The 19324-nt window shown below is 42.6% G+C and overlaps 1 protein-coding gene across 4 annotated transcripts in view; it reads left to right on the top strand.

Annotated features, from left to right (window-relative positions):
- The first annotated feature begins 1449 nt into the window (after window positions 1-1449).
- The window catches only part of LOC111543495, a 24322-nt gene continuing 6447 nt past the window's right edge, over window positions 1450-19324 (top strand). The window contains exons 1-4 of one of the 4 annotated variants that reach the window (XR_004228858.1): window positions 1450-1851; window positions 4761-4841; window positions 6770-6896; window positions 8777-10187. The gene's annotated coding sequence lies outside the window, so the exon portion shown is untranslated. Of the gene's footprint in view, window positions 1852-4760; window positions 4842-6769; window positions 6897-8776; window positions 10188-19324 lie in introns of those variants that run through there. The other 3 variants (XR_002731890.2, XR_004228859.1, XM_031935234.1) reach the window with 3 other exon arrangements.

Here is a 19324-nt window from a genome sequence, read left to right as displayed (position 1 = left end):
CATAGTGAGGATACTGCCTGTTGAAACTAGAAGTAGTGTCACAGCTGCTGGCTCAAAATCACAGACATCAGGAAATTGGATGTCATGTGACCTGTCTGTCACCCTATGTACCTCAGTTGCAAATTCAAGGCTTGCATAAATGTGAAGGATCAGGAGAATCTAAATCACTTCCTGAACCTAGCTTCAAGTGAGGCTGGGAAAAGTCATTTTAACTTTGTAGTCTCTGCAGTAGGGAAAACCTGCTAGAAGAGGGTTGAAATTCAGTGTATAATTTATTGTGTTCATCACACCACATATCAGAGGAATCAAGGTTGACAAGTGGGATCCCCACTTTGGAAGGTCTTCTTTCACTTTAGCTCTTCAAAATCCTATGCTAACCTAGTGACACTCTCCTTATCTTCCTATCGTATTTTTCCCTATCACTATCGTATTTTTCCCTATCAAAAATAAAACCACTGTGAAGCATGTATTTCTCCACCTCTTTAAGCATTTGATTAAAGCATGTGCCTTTCTGTTTTTCTATTCCTTGCTTTGGGAACATTAGAAACTCTTAAAAGGGTGACTTCTTCATCACAGATGAGCTCTGTTGGAACCCAGCACTGTGTAATATTCATATACATTCTTATACAAATATTACTCGTCTCACTGAGCTCCTGTATAATGCAGTTGTTCTAGACTGTTGTGAGAAGGTTTAAAAGGCAGCTAGGTAATGCAATAGGAATAAGCTATGTTGAATCTTGCTTAAAGGCCAGAGGAGGGTAGATATGAGAAGTGACAACGTGCTCGCAGCCCTCGCTCCCTCTCGGCGCCTCCTCAGCCTCAGTGTCCACTCTGGCCGCACACGAGGAGCTCTTCATCTCACCGCTGCGCTATGGGGGCCCCTCTCTGGGGCTCGCCGAGGGTGGAGCCGACTCCCTCTGTTCGCAGGGAGGCGTGGGGGGAGAGGCCCGGGCGGGAACTGGGGATGTGCGCGGGCCAGCGGGGGTTCCCACAGGGCACGGACTCAGAGGGCCCCACATTCGGGGCAGCCTGTGCCTTGATCAGGGGCTGGATCCCGTGCGTGGACTGCCGTTTCCTCTTGGCCGGGTCGTTCGCCACGATGGCGGTTCTCCCTCTCTTTCTCGCTTTCCCTCTTTTCCTCTTGGTCTGGGACGAGCTCCCTCAGGCTAGATGCTGCAAAGTGCCCCAGAGAGTGCCAAGGAGAGGTAAAGCTGGCTGGATTACTGGGACGGGTGGGGACTTGGAAAACTTTTATGTCTACCTAAAAGATTGTAAACACACCAATCAGCACTCTGTGTCTAGCTAAAGGTTTATAAACGCACCAATCAGCTCCCTGTCAAAACGGATCAATCAGCTCTCTGTAAAATGGACCAATCAGCAGGATGTGGGTGTGGTCGGATAAGGGAATAAAAGCAGGCTGCCAGCTCCCCCAGCGGCAACGGAGTTGTGTCATTTTCCTGCAAGTTGGAGCTTCCTTCTTTCAGTCTTCACAATAAATCTTGCTGCTGCTCACTTTTTAGGTCCACACCGCCCCGCGAAGTTCTGCAGCTTTACTCTTAAAGCCAGTGAGACCACGAACCCACAGGGAGGGACGAACAACTCCGGACGTGCCACTTTTATGAACTGTAACACTCACTGCCAAGGTCTGTAGCTTCACTCCTGAAGTCAGCGAGACCACGAACCCACCAGGAGGAGGAAACTCCAGACACATCATCTTTAAGAACTGTAACACTCACTGCGAGGATCCATGGCTTTATTCTTGAAGTCAGCGAGACCAAGAATTCACCAATTCCGGACACAGACTTCATAGTTCTCTGGGCTAGTATCTTTTTCTGAGACTACAGTTAAAAGGTACAGTACCCTTAAAACTCTGATTTCCTCTGCCTTTCCTCTACCTTGGGCAGCATTTGTGATAAGGATGTATTTAGCTAGGTCTTTGATTTTCAGGATTTTGTGAGTCCTGATGTTTTGGCATAGGGCATATGGGAAGTTATATCCAGGTGAGGAAAATGTTGTGAGCATCAAAACCCCTATCAAGGCTTTTTCTTTTCTTTTCTTTTTTCTTTTTTTTTCTTTTTTTTTTTAAAGACAATCTTCCTCTATTGCCAGGCTGGAGTGCAATGGCGTGATCTTGGCTGACTGCAACTTCTGAACTCCCTGGTTCAAACTATTCTCTGGCCTCAGCCTCCTGAGTAGCTGGGATTACACCAGCTGCGCCACCACGCCCAGCTAGTTTGTGTAGTTTTAGTAGAGACAGGGTTTTACCATGTTGGCCAGGATGGTCTCCTGACCTCATGATCCGCTTGCCTCGGCCCGCCAAAGTGGTGGGGTTACAGGCGTGAGCCACCGCACCTGGACGTATATGGAGGTTTTTTAAACTCGAATGTGCTCTCTTTGTTACAATCTGCCGATAAGGAGACAAGTTCAATAGAAGAGGCAACTGAGGATGAACATCTCCGAAATGGGAGTTGAATACCACACAGGCAGGCTGCTTATTCTATCTTCTGTAATAACTCACTGTGTAAGAAAGAATGCACGTCTGCATGAGGACTAACTGTTAAGGGTTGTGGACACGGCCAGGAAGGACTGAAGCTATGGCATTGGCTGCACTTAAGATTCTGCACCGAAGACTGGTCTTTGCCCCGTATTACATTGGGACCTCAGAGAGGACTTGAAGTACAAAAGGGAGAAGGCCCCATAGCAAAGAGAAACCATTATTCCTGCCCGGCTGGCACTTATTTCTAGAACTTCTCATGGGCATTCAAATAGCCCTGGTGAAGTGTGGTGGCTCACACCTGTAATCCCAGCACTTTGAGAGGGCAAGGCAGGCAGATCACTTGAAGTCAGGAGTTTGAGACCAGCCTGGCCAACATGGGCAGACCCCCATCTCGACTAAAAATACAAAAAAAATATTAGCTGAGTGTGCTGGCGGGCACCTGTAATCTCAGCTACTTGGGAGGCTGAACAGGAGAATTGCTTGAACCCAGGAGGTGGAGGTTGCAGTGAGCCGAGATGGTGCCACTGCATTCCAGCCTGGGTGACAGAGCAAGATTCTATCTCCAATAAATAAATAAATAAATAAATGACCCTAATGATTGGGAATATTAGAGCAAATGCCAGCTACCTAATCGTTGTGGTGGTGGTTATGAGGAATATGATGATGATATAAAAATCCAACATTTGTATATACCAGACATTATAAGGAGCAGCTGATATACACCATCTCATTTAATCATCGCACTGTATTATTCCATGTTATATAAGAAGATATTGAGGCATACAGCCCATAGATATTGAGGATCCCACAAATAGCAAGTTGTTGCTTGAGGAAATCCATGCTCAAATTTGCCCCATAACACTTCCTACTTAACTATTTTTCCTCTCGTGGAAAACGTGAGATTTGAAAATTATAACTCTTGTCTATGAAAATTACACAAGTTCACGAATATCTATCCCAGAAAGATAATATATTAAAACAAATTAAACAATTGTGAAACTCCTGTGAGATATATTCCACGTAGTCTTCTCCTTAACAGGTTAGTAAAGACCTGAGAAGGAGCTCCCAGGTCATTGAATTGGTCCCAGGATAGATTATGGAGTCAAGAAAGGGTAATCATTTCTGCCAATTGTTTCTGCCTCAGGGAGATTAATTTTAAAAGGCAGAATCATACCTTGAAGCGGCACCTGGATATGAACAAAACCTTTGTTCAGGTCTCCCTAAAGTGGAGGATTTGGAATTCCTTGGCCATCTGTAGAAGAGGAGATGTCTCTCTGACAGGGGAATAGAATCAATGTGGATAAGGCCTGAGCGGTTTTCAGAACTCATTTAGGTAGTATGTTAGCTGGCTCAGGCTGCTGTAACAAAATATTGCTGACTGGGTGGCTTAAACAACAAATGTATTCATCACAGTTGTGGAAAATGTAAGATCTTGGACTCACATTCTCCACAATTGTGGAGTTAATTGCTAGTTAAGTGGTATTATAAGGGCAAATTTGAGCATGGATTTTCTCAAGCAATGACTTGCTATTTGTGTGATCAGGACTCATAAAATACTGAAAATCGAAGGCCTGTTGACCAAGGTGGGGTTTGTTTCAGGTAAGGCTTCTCTCTTCAGCTTGCAGCGACTGCCTTCTCGCTGTATCTTCACATGGCCTTTCCTCTGTGTGCACAAAATGCCCAGCTAATTTTTGCATTTTTAGTAGAGACAGGGTTTCACCATGTTGGCCAGGGTGGTCTCCATTTCTTGACCTCGTGATCTGCCTGCCTCGGCCTCCCAAAGTGCTGGGATTACAGGCGTGAGCCACCAGGAGCAGCTTTTGAGAGCTTTTTACATATTTCCTCATGGGGCCCCCAGAGAAAGTGAACCACCACCGCCCATTAGGAGTAACCACCTCTCTGACACATATCCGGGACTGGCTTTTCCTCTTTCTGTTTCATTCTTCCCTGTCCCCAAATCAACTGCAAGTCTTCAAGCCCAAATTAAGACGTATCTCCCCAAAGAAAACTGTTTAAACTTTTTTTTCCTTTTACTTTCTTCATTAAAGCATTTACCCCTTTGTTTCAGGGTTAATTATTGATGGAAAAAAGGTTAATTCTAGTTCTATACCTATTAGTCACGTGACTTCTGCACTAAACTAATGGGATGAAATTAACCGTGATTGAGTGGAAACAGAAGGAATTCAAAATAACTCGTGGAGTGTGGGCAAGGAGAGATTTTACTCTGGCTTTCAATATATTTTATTTTATTTTTTCTCACTAGGAAAACATGCAGTTAATCTCAAGAGCCGATGCACAATCAAAGCCTGCTGACTTTTGGAGGCCAAGGCAGGTGGATCACGAGGTCAGGAGATCAAGACCATCCTGGCTAACGCAGTGAAACCCCATCTCTACTAAAAATACAAAAAATTAGCCAAGTGTGGTGGCAGGCACCTGTAGTCCCAGCTACTAGGGAGGCTGAGGCAGGAGAGTGGTGTGAACCTGGGGGACAGAGCTTGCGATGAGCTGAGATTATGCCACTGCACTCCAGCCTGGGTGACAGAGCAAGAGTCTGTCTCAAAAAAGCAAACAAACAAAAAAAACCAACTGACTTTTTTGTTTCTTAACTAGGTTTTATATAGTTTGTATATTAAATGAAGCTAGAACTTTTCTAGCAATGCAGTCACTCCCAAATTCTGGCTAGCAGCAGTATCATTTATGCACAATAGTGCGTTTCTGCTACTTAATTCGATTAAATTAATCCAGTAGCTCGGGCATGAGGGAAAACCATGTTCTGCCCTGAAAGGGCTCTTAATGACTGTTTTCATTCAGGAAAACAGTGGAAACTGTGTTGCCATTCAAGAAATGTGTCCACAGGGGACTGTTTCATTTATTGCTAAGGCAATTCTAAGTGTCATTTAGTAGGTTGGTTTTCAGAGCAGTCTGTGTCGTAATAAAGATTTTTAACATCTAGTATTCATACATTCTTTAAGGCTTGGGGACAAATATCAATTAAATATACAAATGATCCTTATCATCTTTGGCACATATCCGTTTTATTTTATTTTATTTTATTTTATTTTGATTTTTTTTTTTTTTTTTTGAGATGGAGTCTCACTGTCGCCAGACTGGAGTGCAGTGGCACAGTCTCGGCTCACTGCAACCTCTGCCTCCCAGGTTCAAGTGAATCTGCTTTAGCCTCTGGAGTAGCTGGGACTACAGGCATGCACCACCATACCCAGCTAATTTTTGTGTTTTTAGTAGAGGCAGGGTTTCACTATGTTGGCCAGGATGGTCTTGATCTGTGACCTCGTGATCCACCTGCCTCAGCCTTCCAAAGTGCTGGGATTACAGGTTTGAGCCATGTGCCTGGCCCTCTCACTAATTTTTTAAATAGTTATTTTTTATTTAAAAAAATGCTACTTACGGCTGGGCGCAGTGGCTCACACCTGTAATCCCAGCACTTTGGGAGGCTGAGGCGGGAGGATCATGAGATCAGGAGATCGAGACCATCCTGGCTAACATGGTGAAACCCCATCTCTACTAAAAATACAAAAAAATTAGCTGAGTGTGGTGGTGGTTACCTGTAGTCCCAGCTACTCAGGAGGCTGAGGCAGAAGAATGGCATGAACCCGGGAGGCAGAGCTTGCAGTGAGCTGAGATCATGCCACTGCACTCCATCCTGGGCAACAGAGTGAGACTCTGTCTCAAAAAAAAAAAAAAAAAAAAAAATTACTTATGTCAACATGTAATGGATTTATTATGAGTTGATATTTTTAAAATTTGTTTTAATTTCTAATGTAGTAGATATTGATAGACGTACCTTCTTTTGTGTGCCACTGCACTGCAGCTAGGTGACAGAGTGGGACCCTTTCTCAAAAAAAAAGAAAAAAAAAAAGGTATGTCTATCAATCTTCATATGTAGAAATCCTAACTCCTAAGGCAATGGTATTTGAAAATAGGGTCGTTGTCTTCATTAATAGGAAGACGTTATAAAATAAGTCTCGGAGAGGTCGCTAATTTCTTTCCTATGTTTAAAGACACAGAATAACTACCATTTGTAACTCTAAAGGGGTAGGTTATATGTATTCACATTTATTTATATATGCATAAAATATCTCTAAAAATATACAAGAAAGCAGTAACACTGATTGCCTTTGAGGACAGAAGTTGGAGTTGAAGGACAGAAAGGAAGGAAGATCTTGGAATTTTGAACCATGTGAATATATTACATACTCAAAACATAAAATACAAATTTTAAAAAGCCAGCACAAATCCGTCTTCTTTCCAAAGTATCCCCAGACACTCATCCAGATCCACATGGTCCAACTGACGTTTGATTGTTGTGTCCTTTTTCGTGGAACTCATCTTTCTCTACCACATCAGAAGTTCTTTGAATGAAATGACCACCTGCGTACTTGTAAGTCTTAGAGTTCCCTGTTTTACTTAACACAGTACTGGGCATAAAGCAAATGCTCAATAAAATGTATTTATTAACTGGTAAGCTTGCTCCCAAGGGACTGAAATCCTAGTACTGTGCCAACTTTCCATAGCAAGTTGCTTTTTGTGATGAAAATACATGGGACTGGGTCAGCCAAGGGGAAAACCCGGCACATTCTGATGAGCAGAGGAGAAGTCACGCACAAAAACCTCTTTTTAAAATGTTTGATACTTGATTTTATATTCGGAAAAAAATCACAGAAGCAGTCATCACAGGAAAGGTAAATTCTTGCTGGACTCCCTACAAGTATTTTATAGTTTGGAACCATTTTTACTTGTTTGTATAATAGAGGGAGCATGGCGCTCTTAACAACACGGGAGCCTCTAAGAACCCCATCCAGTTGGAAATCAAATGAATTGGGGGATTTTCCGTAATAATGTAATTCCTATGTCTCCTTTCTTGGATACATTGGGGATGTTGAGTGTTTGCAGAGCAATCATTTAGAATTCCAAGGTATTGCATATCTGAAACAGTAGCAGGAATGGATCAGTGTCACATGATTGAAGATCTGTTCGGCCTTCCTTTCAGGTGAGGATGACTGTGATAACATAAAGGGGCTTTAGGTTTCAGCTTGGGCCTTTTGTTTCCAATTTTGAGAACTAAACTTTTGGAATAGATCTCTAATATAGATCCTAAAATGTGTCCATTTTTATTTATTTATTATTGTTTTTTTAGAGACAGGCAGAGTCTTGGTATGTTGCCTAGGCTGGACTTGAACTCCTGGGCTCAAGGGATCCTCCAACCTCAGCCTCCTGAGTAGCTGTGACTATTGGCACATGCCACAGCCCCTGGCTCAAATTTTGTACGTAGTAAAAGGTACTTGGCATCACAAAAACAGGGCTTAAATGCTAGCATAGAAAGAAAATCAGTAGTTGAGATGATTTCCTATCAGTTGAAGAGACTGTCACCCAAAAGTCGCAAAGTGTCACTGCCTGTGTCCTTCCAATCAGGGGGAAGACACTACTGATTCATACAAAATATCATCAACAAGATGTTCTGCTTCCCAGGCCTATTTGCATTTTTACAGGGTCAACAATGCTTGATTCAAATAAAAGACTACCTGAGGGTAAAATTTCAGATGATGAACCATTTAGACTTTTCTATTTTCTCTTAAAGATTATCCACTAAGTTTCCTCCAGCTCTTAACTTTCTTTAATACAATTGCAAATTCAAATGATGAAAGTTTGCATATTTACACTTAGAAATTGCCAGAAGAGAAATTTTTGTTTTATTCAAATTTGCTTTTTAAACATTTAGAAAAGAAGCAGGGAATTGTGATCACCAGTTGGAAAACCAAATGCTGTTTTTTTGTTTTCAAGAACAAAAGACTTTTTTGTTGGAAACATCAGAGATGATTTTTATGTTTGCGTACATTAGAGAGATAATGACAGGTTTCTTGCATAAATCACCATTACATCTCACACCAGCCTTCTGATGTTTCATAATTTTCGAAACATATTTCAGAGTTATTGGCAAGAACAAAACTTTGCAATTTAAATGGATTATCAGAACAATTTGATAATTTTCCTCATGTTTTAAACTGAAAGTCATAGAAACACACCAGAGGATATCTGCCACTTGTGATGCAGCAAAATCTTTACTTGAGTCTTTGAGAGTTTGTCTCAACCAGATCACTCAGGTCCTTTAGTCCCTGAGTCATAAACATGTTTATCCTTTAGCTTAGTTTATTAACATAGATGAAAAAGCACTTTCAGAAATTTGCCTTATTATTCTAAATTAAAGCTGACTCCCTTCTTTAAAAAGCTGCACTTTTGTAACTTCAGGTGTTTCCTTCTCAGAGAGAAGACGTATATGATTCTGTTTCCCCACCTGTGAGGTCAGCCTGTGTGCCTCCTCTCCTGAACAATCATTACCCGACTTGGGCCTGCTCACCACCAGATTGTTGGATGTTGAAAGGACCTGGTTTGGGGCCAGGACACTTTAGGAATCTCTGCTGTGCTCATGCGAAACTTGGCAGGAAACCAGGCTGAGTGCTCCAGGCCCCAGTGCTAGAGGCCAAAAGACCGGATCCTTCTATGATGCCTGGCTCCTCACCAGGCAAACTTGCGGGGGCAGGCAAGGTGGTGCTCTCTTCCATTGCTGAGTTTCTGTCCCCGCTGTCTTGTGTTGGTTGAGAGAGCTGTATCCAGTGATCTCCTACGTGGCTACCATTTCTAAAACATTGTTTATTTCATCATTTAAAATTTCTATTTGGGGGTGTTTTATCACATACATAGCATATTTAATCACAGTTCGTGTGCATAAATACATAAAGTTTATAAATATGTAAAGGAATTCATGTATAAAAATATTTTCTGAAGAGAGTTCCCAATCAGAAAAGTATGGATACCACTGTTCTATGAGCAAAAGTTCTAGAAAAGGTTTCTATGCCCTTTTCCCAGAAGCAATTAAAAAGCTTATTTCTGAGCCACAAGAACCAACTTGAAACAGCTACAGGTAGCCAAAGATAGGATAATTTGAACATTAATACAATGGATTGAAACATATTAAATAAATTTAAAATTGGTACATTCATAGTATTTTAAAAATAAACACCTTGGTCATCTTTAAAGGATGTTAATAAACCAATTAATTATTCTAAAAGAATCAAGCATTGAACCTGACTTTCTAGTGTGAGCTGTACCCTAGGTTACCAAATATTTAATGAGGGAAATTTCATTCCCTCTCCCTCACTCCCTCTCCACACACAAACATACACAAAGAATAATAGAATATCATCATTTGGAAAATCTCCAATAAGATACAGGTACAACTTTCAGTAGCCACTAACATCACAGGAAGAGAAATAACCGAAGATGACATGCATCCTGATGGAAGATCCAACACCACCCGTGAGACTATTCTGCCAAAAACTCAAACCTGAATCAGATCAAGCATCTAAATCTAATAAGCAAGTATTAGGAAATACAGAGGCCTGCGGAACACCATGGAGTAGGATAAGCCAAACTAGACTGGCAGACTCAACTGGAAAGATAACCTGTTTATTAAGCAAATATACTTCAAGACCAGAGCAGTGGGAAGAAAACCTATAGCTTAAAAGAAACTCAAGACACATAAGCCAAATGCAACTTGTGGACCTGTTTTGGATTCTCATTCAAACCAAATTTTTTAAAAATTATGTGGCAATCAGGGAAGTTTGAACACTGGATAACAGGTAATTATTATTTTTTGAGACCGAGTCTCTGTCCCCCAGGCTGAAGTGCAGTGGCGCAGTCTCGGCTCACGGCAACCTCTGCCTTCCGGGTTCAAGCAATTCTCATGCCTCAGCCTCCTGAGTGGCTGGGATTATAGGCGTGTGCCACCACACCCAGCTGATTTTTGTATTTTTAGTAGAGATGGAGTTTCACCACGTAGGCCAGGCTGGATCTTGAACTCCTGATCTCAGGTGATCCACCTGCCTCGCCTCCCAAAGTACTGGGATTACAGATAACAGGTAATATTAACATTGTTAAAAGTTTTAGGTTATAATTTTATGGTAATTTTTTTATGTCTTTCTCTTTTAGAAACACTGAATTATTTGTGGATGAAATAATTACCATAGCTGGCACTGGCTTCTGTATACTCCAGTGTGGGGAAGGTGAAAGGTGTACCTTCTGTAGTTTCAGAAGGTATAGGTGAAACAAGAGTGGGCACAATTTTCTGATGGTTGTGCTACATAATTTATATATTTAGGGTTATTGTTCCATTCTGTCTCCCTTCGTATACATCTGGAATTATTCATAGATTTTTCTAAAGGCTTATGTCCAACAGCCATCCTCCTTTGTATTTCTAAAGCACACACTAGAGAAAATGCTTCTCAGAATCAAGAATTCCAAATGCTGTAGTGGAATCCATTAACAAAACTAGTTTGAAGGAACCCATGAATCACTGCTGCAGTCTTGCCTCTGAGGAAAAGTCAAGAAAAAGGGAAAGGCAACCTTAATGACCTTCATGATTGTCTAATGCAGGATTTCCAGTGTTGAAAGGGAAATTCTATAGCATTTAGTGCTCTCAATTAAATATTTCATGCAGGAGCCATAAGGTGTTGTTGAAAAAAATGAAACCTTGTGTGCCCAGTTTCCTGACATCTGCTAAGGCACATCCTCCTCTGGACCCCACCTTACATCTGGAGGATGGGCCGGGGCAGCAATGCTGGAGATCAGGTTCAATGAATCTTTTCATTGAAATATATATATCAAAGGAGGTGACTGAGTTTTTGTTTTTAGGTTTTTTTGTTTGTTTTTTGAGATGGAGTCTCACTGTGTCGCCCAGGCTGGAGTGCAGTGGCGTGACCTCGGCTCACTGCAACCTCTGCCTCCCGGGTTCAAGCGATTCTCCTTCCTCAGCCTCCTGAGTAGCTGGGATTACAGGCATGTTCCACCACGCCCAGCTAATTTTTAATTTTAGTAGAGATGGGGTTTCACCATGTTGGCCTGGCTGGTCTCAAACTCCTGACCTCACGTGATCCACCCATCTCGGCCTCCCAAAGTGCTGGGATTACAGGCATGAGCTACTGTGCCCAGCCATGACTGAGTTTTTAAAGAAAATTTTATCTTTTTTTTTTTTCTAATTATTTTTTGAGACAGTTTCGCTCTTGTTGCCCAGGCTGGAGTGCAATGGTGCAATCTTGGCCCACTGCAGCCTCCGCCTACTGGGTTCAAGTGATTCTTCCGTCTCAGCCTCCCGAGTAGCTGGGATTACAGGTGCCTGCTGCCACTCCCAGCTAAATTTTTTTTGTATTTTTAGTAGAAACGGGGTTTCACGACGTTGGCCAGGCTGGTCTTGAACTCCTGACCTCAGACGATCCACCTGTCTGGGCCTCCCAAAGTGCTGAGATTACAGGCGTGAGCCACCGCACCTGGCCCTTGTCCTGTTTTTTTAAATCTTAAAAGTTGCGGCCGGGCACGGTGGCTCAAGCCTGTAATCCCAGCACTTTGGGAGGCCGAGACGGGTGGATCACGAGGTCAGTAGATCGAGACCATCCTGGCTAACACGGTGAAACCCTGTCTTTACTAAAAAATACAAAAAACTAGTCGGGCGAGGTGGCGGGCACCTGTAGTCCCAACTATTCGGGAGGCTGAGGCAGGAGAATGGCGTAAACCCGGGAGGCGGAGCTTGCAGTGAGCTGAGATCTGGCCACTGCACTCCAGCCTGGGTGACAGAGCGAGACTCTGTCTCAAAAAAAAAAAAAAGAAAAGTTGCTGGGCATGTAGTAGTTGTCTTTAAGTGTCCACTGAATGAATACTTGTGCATATAATGTTTCATAAGGTTCAGTGGGGAGGCCATCCCAGTTGTTCATCAGAACACAGCCTGAGGAGTGAACACAATTTTTTATTTTTATTTATTTATTTATTTATTTTTGAGACAGAGTCTTGCTCTGTTGCCAGGCTGGAGTCCAGTGGCACGATCTCGGCTCACTGCAACCTCCGCCTCCCTGGTTCAAGTGATTCTCCTGCCTCAGCGTCCTGAGTAGCTGGGATTACAGGGATACACCACCACGCCCAGCTAATTTTTTGTATTTTTAGTAGAGACAGGGTTTTACCATGTTGGCCAAGATGGTCTTAATTTCCTGACCTCATGATCTGCCTGCCTCAGCCTCCCAACGTGCTGGGACTACAGGAGTGAGCCACTGCACCTGGCTCACAATTTAAAGGGCATAATCTCATTGTGATCATGACGGCCACCATCGCTTTGGTCTCCCGACATTGCAACTAAAACATTCTAATACCTGGAGCTCTGAGGGCTTTTCCAGGTGTATTCATTTTCTGGGGCTGCCATAACCATAAAGTAGAATGGCTTAAACAACAGAAGTCTGTTATCTCACCTTCTGGGGCTAGAAGTGTGAGATTAAGGTTGTGTTAGGGTTGGTTCCTTCTGATGGCTGTGGTGGAAATGTTGTCATGGTTGCTGGCCATCTTTCATGTTTCACATGTAGATGCATCACCCTGATCTTTCTGTCTTCATCTTCACAAGCGCTCTCCCTGTGTGCACATCTGCCTCCAACTGTCTCCTTTTTATAAGGACATCAGTCATATTAGTGCTCACTCTAATAAACTCGTCTTAACTCAGTTACTTCTATGAACACTCCAACTCCAAATAAGGCCACATTCTCAGGTGTTGGGTCTTAGGACTTCCCCATGTGAGTGGGAAAAGGAGGTACAATTCAATCCCTAACACTGGGTGGCCCTTCCTTCCCAAGACCTCCCTATCCTTGGGGACAATTGCATTTGTTTGAACCCCCTGTCTTCCCAGGAAGGCACTGGGTTACAAGGCGCCAAGTTCCCTTGCCTGTTGGCACCAAGATCACCCTCCCACTCTTGCTCCTGAAGCTTTCTCAACACTGCTGTGGTTAATGTTGCCTTGTTGGCTCTTGGTGGCCTGGTTTGTGGCTGTTACTTTCCTGTCATTATAGTAGTGTTCTTAGCTCTCTTCTTTTCACTGCAATAGTCCTTAAACCCAAAGAAGAGGTTTTCCCTTGCCGGCAAACGTCAGTGGCCCAACCTTACACTGGCTATTATATTCCTTGGGCCCCTTTCAAAAGATAGCTTGCTCTTTTGAGGAAGTTGGGATATGGGATCTAGAAAAATATGGTCAGGAAATAGAATATTTCTTCCCTCTTGCCCTGGAGCTCTTCTCCCAGGATGAGACTAATTTTTCTTTTATTTTTCAAGACATGTTATGTCTCTGCTTCAAGGTACCCCAGTCTCCCTAAATTGGGGGTAGCCTTCATCACATTTTTGTCTGAAATTCTTTTTTTTTTTTTTTGCAACTATGTCTTGCTCTTGTTGCCCAGCCTGGCACAATCTCAGTTGACTGCAACCTCTGCCTCCTAGGTTCAAGTGACTCCTATCTCAGCCTCCCAAATAGTTGGGATTACAGGCGTGTGCCACCACGCCTGGCTAATTTTTGTATTTTTAGTAGAGACTGGGTTTCACCATTTTGGCCAGGCTGGTCTCAAATTCCTGACCTCAGGTGATCCACCCACCTCAGCCTCCCAAAGTGCTGGGATTACAGGTGTGAGTCACCTCGCCCAGCCAAAATTCTTCATCTTGATGCTCCAAGAGTTTGTAATTTCCCAAAATTTACTACTCCATTTTTCCAAGAATTTGAGGGGGTCACTTACGTGCAAACCAGGTGTCCACAAGCCCCGACTATGTGAAAAACAACTTCACATAACCATCATCCCTGCTGTTTGGAGTCTGGCCCAGAGCAAGCATACAAAGAAAAAGCCTTACCCTTTCAGATATGTAAAGTAGACTTCCAGCCACAACGGCTGCATCCTTAATCACAGTGCTTCCAGTATTAGAGCTAGAATGATGACAGTGATGGAATGACAATTCCTTAGCTAAAGAGTGTCAAGCATTCCAGCCTGGCCAACATGGTGAATCCCCGTCTCAACTGAAAATATGAAAATTAGCCAGATGTGATGGCATCCCTCTGTAATCCCAGCTACTTGGGAGGCTGAGACAGGAGAATTTCTTGAACCCGGGAGGCAGAGGTTGCAGTGAGCTGAGATCATGCCACTGCATTCCAGCCTCGGTGACAGAGTGAGACTCCATCTAAAAAAAAAATAGTGTCAACCAGGCGTGGTGGCTCATGCCTGTAATCCCAGCACTGTGGGAGGCTGAGGCGGGCAGATCACGAGGTCAGGAGATGGACCATCCTGGCTAACACGGTGAAACCCCGTCTCTACTAAAAATGCAAAAAATTAGCTGGGTGTGGTGGCGGAAGCCTGTAGTCCCAGCTACTTGGGAGGTTGAGGCAGGAGAATGGTGTGAATCCGGAAGGTGGAGCTTGCAGCAAGCTGAGATCATTCTGTACTCCAACCTGGGCGACAGTGCAAGACTCCATCTCTTTAAAAAAACAAAAAGGAAAAGAAAAAGAATATCGTAAGGAAGAAAAAATACATTTACTATTCATTACAGGAAAATGGATCTTCATGAAGGTTTTCATCCTCTTCACATTGAGAATAGGCTAAGGAGCATAAAAAAAGGATGTGTTCATGTCCTTTGTAGAGACATGGATGAAGCTGGAAACCATCATTCTGAGCAAGCTATCGCAAGAACAGAAAACCAAACACCGCATGTTCTCACTCGTAGGTGGGAATTGAACAATGAGAACTCTTGGACCCAGGGCAGGGAACATCACACACTGGGGCCTGTTGTGGGTTGGGGGAATGGGGGAGGGATAGCATTAGGAGAAATACCTAATGTAAATGATGAGTTACTGGGTGCAGCAAACCAGCATGGCACATGTATGCATATGTAACAAACCTGCACGTTGTGCACAGTTACCCTAGAACTTAAAGTATAATTTAAAAAAACAAAAGAATAGGCTAAGGAGGAGGGATTAGTCTTGCTGTCTCAAGGGTGATATATAAGTGTACCCACACAGTTCAAACTCGTGTTGTTCTAATGGTCACTGTATCACATTTCATAATCACCCTCTCTCCACATCCAATATAATATGGTTAGCCTGTCAGTTTCACAAAAATAAAACATCATCCACAAAATGAGAATGTTGTCTCAGGAGGTATGGTGAGAAGGATTCGAATCAGAGGAGTTTCTCTGATTGAGGGCCTTGATATGGGCAGCCTTTTCCTCAGTGTCTAGAAAGGGTGAAACTCCAGCTGCAGCTTCCTGATAAAGAGACTGTTACCATGGTTTCTGAAGCGGGCGTAGAGTCAGAAATACCATTTTTTTGTGTTTATATACAGAAAAGATAAGACCTCACTTTTGTTTTTCTTAGCACATCTTTAGAAAGGCAACAGCAGAAGAATAGAAAGTAGGAAGAACTAGTGATAAGAGTTACTGAATTGGCCAGGTACGTTGGCTCATACCTGTAATCTCAGCACTTTGGGAGGCCAGGATGGACGGATTGCCTGAGGTTAGGAGTTTGAGACCAGCCTGGCCAACATAGTGAAGCCCCATCTCTACTAAAAAGAAAGTACAAAATTTAGTCGAGTGTGGTGGCGGGCACTTGTAATCTTAGCTACTCAGGAGGCTGAGGTAGGAGAATGGCTTGAACCTGGGAGGTGGAAGTTGCAGTGAGCCGAGACCACACCACTGCACTCCAGTCTGGATTACAGAGTGAGACTCTGTCTCAAAATAAATAAATAAATAAATAAATAAATAAATAAATAAATAAATAAATAAATAAATAAATAAATAAAATTAATCCTAGGATCAGAAGAGAAAAGTTACTTCTTTTTCTGTTATACCTATAAGAATTCATAATTCACCCCAAAAATCAATTGACAAATTGTATTTTTTATGACTTATCTTCTTTTTCTTTTTCTTTTCCTTTTCGAGATGGAGTCTCATTCTGTCACCCAGGCTAGAGTGCAGTGGTGCGATCTTGGCTCACTGCAACCTCTGCCTCCTGGATTCAAGTGGTTCTTCTGCCTCAGCCTCCCGAGTAGCTGGGACTACAGGCACGTGCCGCCACACCTGGCTAATTTTTGTATTTTTAGTAGAGACAGGTTTCATCATGTTGTACAGACTGATCTGGAACTCCCGACCTCAGGTGATCTGCCTGCCTTGGCCTCCCAAAGTGCTGGGATTATAGACATGAGCCACCATGCCCAGTCTGACTTACCTTCTTCACAGACTGGTTTTGGCTCATTGGCTGGAGCCTGGTTGCCTGTCTCCCCAGGGCTCTCCCTATGTGGGTGAACTGAAGGAAATCACACTTCTTATTTTTTTCTCTCAAGCGTGTTGGACCAGCTGGAATTTGTCTTTCTCTGAAGCATGTTTCTTTCTCCAGTCAAGAGAGCCTGAGTTTCTAGCCATAGTGTGTAGCATGAAGCATGTAACTTTGATCAGGGTTTGTTTCTGTTACATAAAGGGAGATTTTGTTCTGCTAAAAGTTGAGGACATGTTGTTATTACTTTTGTGAATCTCTGCTGCGTTTTTGATCAGAGACCTAAGGAGGGGACACTACAAAGAAATGAAAACACAGTTTTTGTGCAAAATGGTGACTCCTGTGTGTGTCTATGTGTGCTGGGGTGGGGATGGGACTGGTGGTGTGCTTGCTGAATGTAAGTGCCAGGCTGTGTTTCCCTCAACACTTCCCAGATACATTTTCAAGCATTTCGTCTCTCATTGTGTCCTAAACCTTGACTGAAACCCACAAAGTATTAGAATCTCCCTTCAGGAGATGAGTTTTAAAACCTCCTTTCTGAATATAATTCTGACATGCGTGGAAAGGACAGGAAGCATGAAAGTTTAGCCTGAACTCTACTTCCTAGGACTGAACCCACGCCAAAGGCATTATTTCTTTTGTCATTATTATCCTTTCCAGATAACATCCTTGTGAGTATCTAAAATTACATTGTAAGCTGCAGGTAAGGCAAGCTCTCTCTTTCTTTGCCCAATATTTTTATTGCACTTTGTAGTCACCATTTCAGCATCCATCTCATCACTCATGGTGCCATTTCACTTCAGCATGCCTGGTACTGCAGGTGGCACTTGGAGATTCAAGAGATCACAGACTCTGCCCAGGGGTATGAACACTCTCAAGAAGGGCAGCAAGGTAAAAAAAAAAAAAAAAAAAAAAAAAAAAAACACTGCAGGGAAACAAGGGATGTAGCAGAGATAAGCATACACTGATGACTTCAGGTCAGGCTTGATCCTCCTGCAGTGGTTCTTGCCCAAGTGGGACCCAGTGCCCTATTCTAATAACAAATGTTTGGCAGCATCTCCTTAACATCCCGAAGAACAATTCATAGAAAATATAACTTGCCTGCACACCTCCAAAATATCAGTACATTTAGGGCAGCAAAAATGCCCTGTATGATACTATAATGATGGATGCATGTCATTATACATTTGTCTAAATCCACAGAATGTACACCTAATGCAAGCTATGGACTTTGGGTGATTACAATGTGACAATTTAGGTTCATCAGTTGTGTCAAACATACTAGTGTGTGTGGTGAGGGGGCGGTGTTGATAATGAGAGAGGCTATGTATGTAGGGGACCTGGGGGCATATAGGAAGGAAATCTCTCACCCTTCTTTCAATGTAGCTTTGGATCTAAAACTACTTTTTAAAAAAAGTCTTTAAAAGATCAATATAGGCCGGGTGCAGTGGCTCAAGCCTGTAATTCTAGCACTTTGGGAAGGTGAGGCGGGCGGATCACTGGAGGTCAGGAGTTCGAACCAACCTGGCCAACCTGGTGAAAACCCATCTCTACTAAAAATACAAAAATTAGCTGGGCGTGATGGCACATGCTGGTAATCCCAGGTACTTAGGAGGCTGAGGCAGGAGAACCGCTTGAACCCAGGAGGGAGAGGCTGCAGTGAGCCAAGATCATGCCACTGCACTCCAGCCTAGGCGACAGAGTGGAAAAAAAATCAATATAATGCCCTAACTATAATATGAAGGAGAAAACCAATGAAAGTAATCTTTAAAAAGTCATGCATTTTAATATGCAAATATTCCAGCACAACTACACAGAAAGACATAGAAAAGTCAGCCACTTGTGCCTGCTTATATTTATAATGTTTGATTTAATTTATGTATATGACTTTACTATTTTATTACATTTCAATATATTTAAATTATATTTAATATAACAATATATTTTAATTTATATTCAATGGAACATATATATATGTGTGTGTTTTATTTTTCTTCAATTTTTTTGAGACAGTCCTGCTCTGTCACCCAGGCTAGAATGCAGTGGCATACACATGGCTCACTGCAGCCTCCACCTGCTGGGTTCAGGTGATTGCCCTGCCTCAGCCTCCTGAGTAGCTAGGACTAAGGTGTGCACCACTACACCTGGCTAATTTTTAAATTTTTTGTAGAGACTGGGATCTCACCATGTTGCCCAGGCTTGTCTCTAATATCTGGGCTTAAGGACTCCTTCAGCTTCAGCCTCCCAAAGTGCTGAGATAAGAGGCATGAGCCACAATGCCCGGCCAATGGAATATTTTTGACTTTTAAAATATTTAACATTTTGAAATCAGAATTAAGTCATTATATTGTTCACAGTAGTATATTGTGAGGTTTTAGATAGAGAGAGCCAGTCATAGAATGTCTAGGAACATAGAATGATGTGGTGTGTTTATGTGGTGACTCAAATAGCGTAAATGGCATTGCTCTTCCTGATGTGATGTTTTTGCAATTAGTAACTCTTAATAAAGTTTGGAACAGAAAAAAACAATTTCCCCTGAACTTATATCAGAATTGAATAACTGGAAAATTCAATGTATGTAAAATCACACAAGAGAAAGCTCTGTGTTTCATGTAAAGTGGAGTTCCGTTCTAAGCTCTGCTAATTCTAATTTATCTCCGTGAATTCCCGGAAAATCGTCTTAAAATTTTGTGTGAGGCAATACA

This window comes from Piliocolobus tephrosceles, chromosome 2 (assembly GCF_002776525.5).
Source record: "Piliocolobus tephrosceles isolate RC106 chromosome 2, ASM277652v3, whole genome shotgun sequence".
Lineage (NCBI taxonomy): Eukaryota > Metazoa > Chordata > Mammalia > Primates > Cercopithecidae > Piliocolobus > Piliocolobus tephrosceles.
Note: the sequence above shows the minus strand (reverse complement) of the source record. Positions and strands in the feature narration are given on the sequence as shown.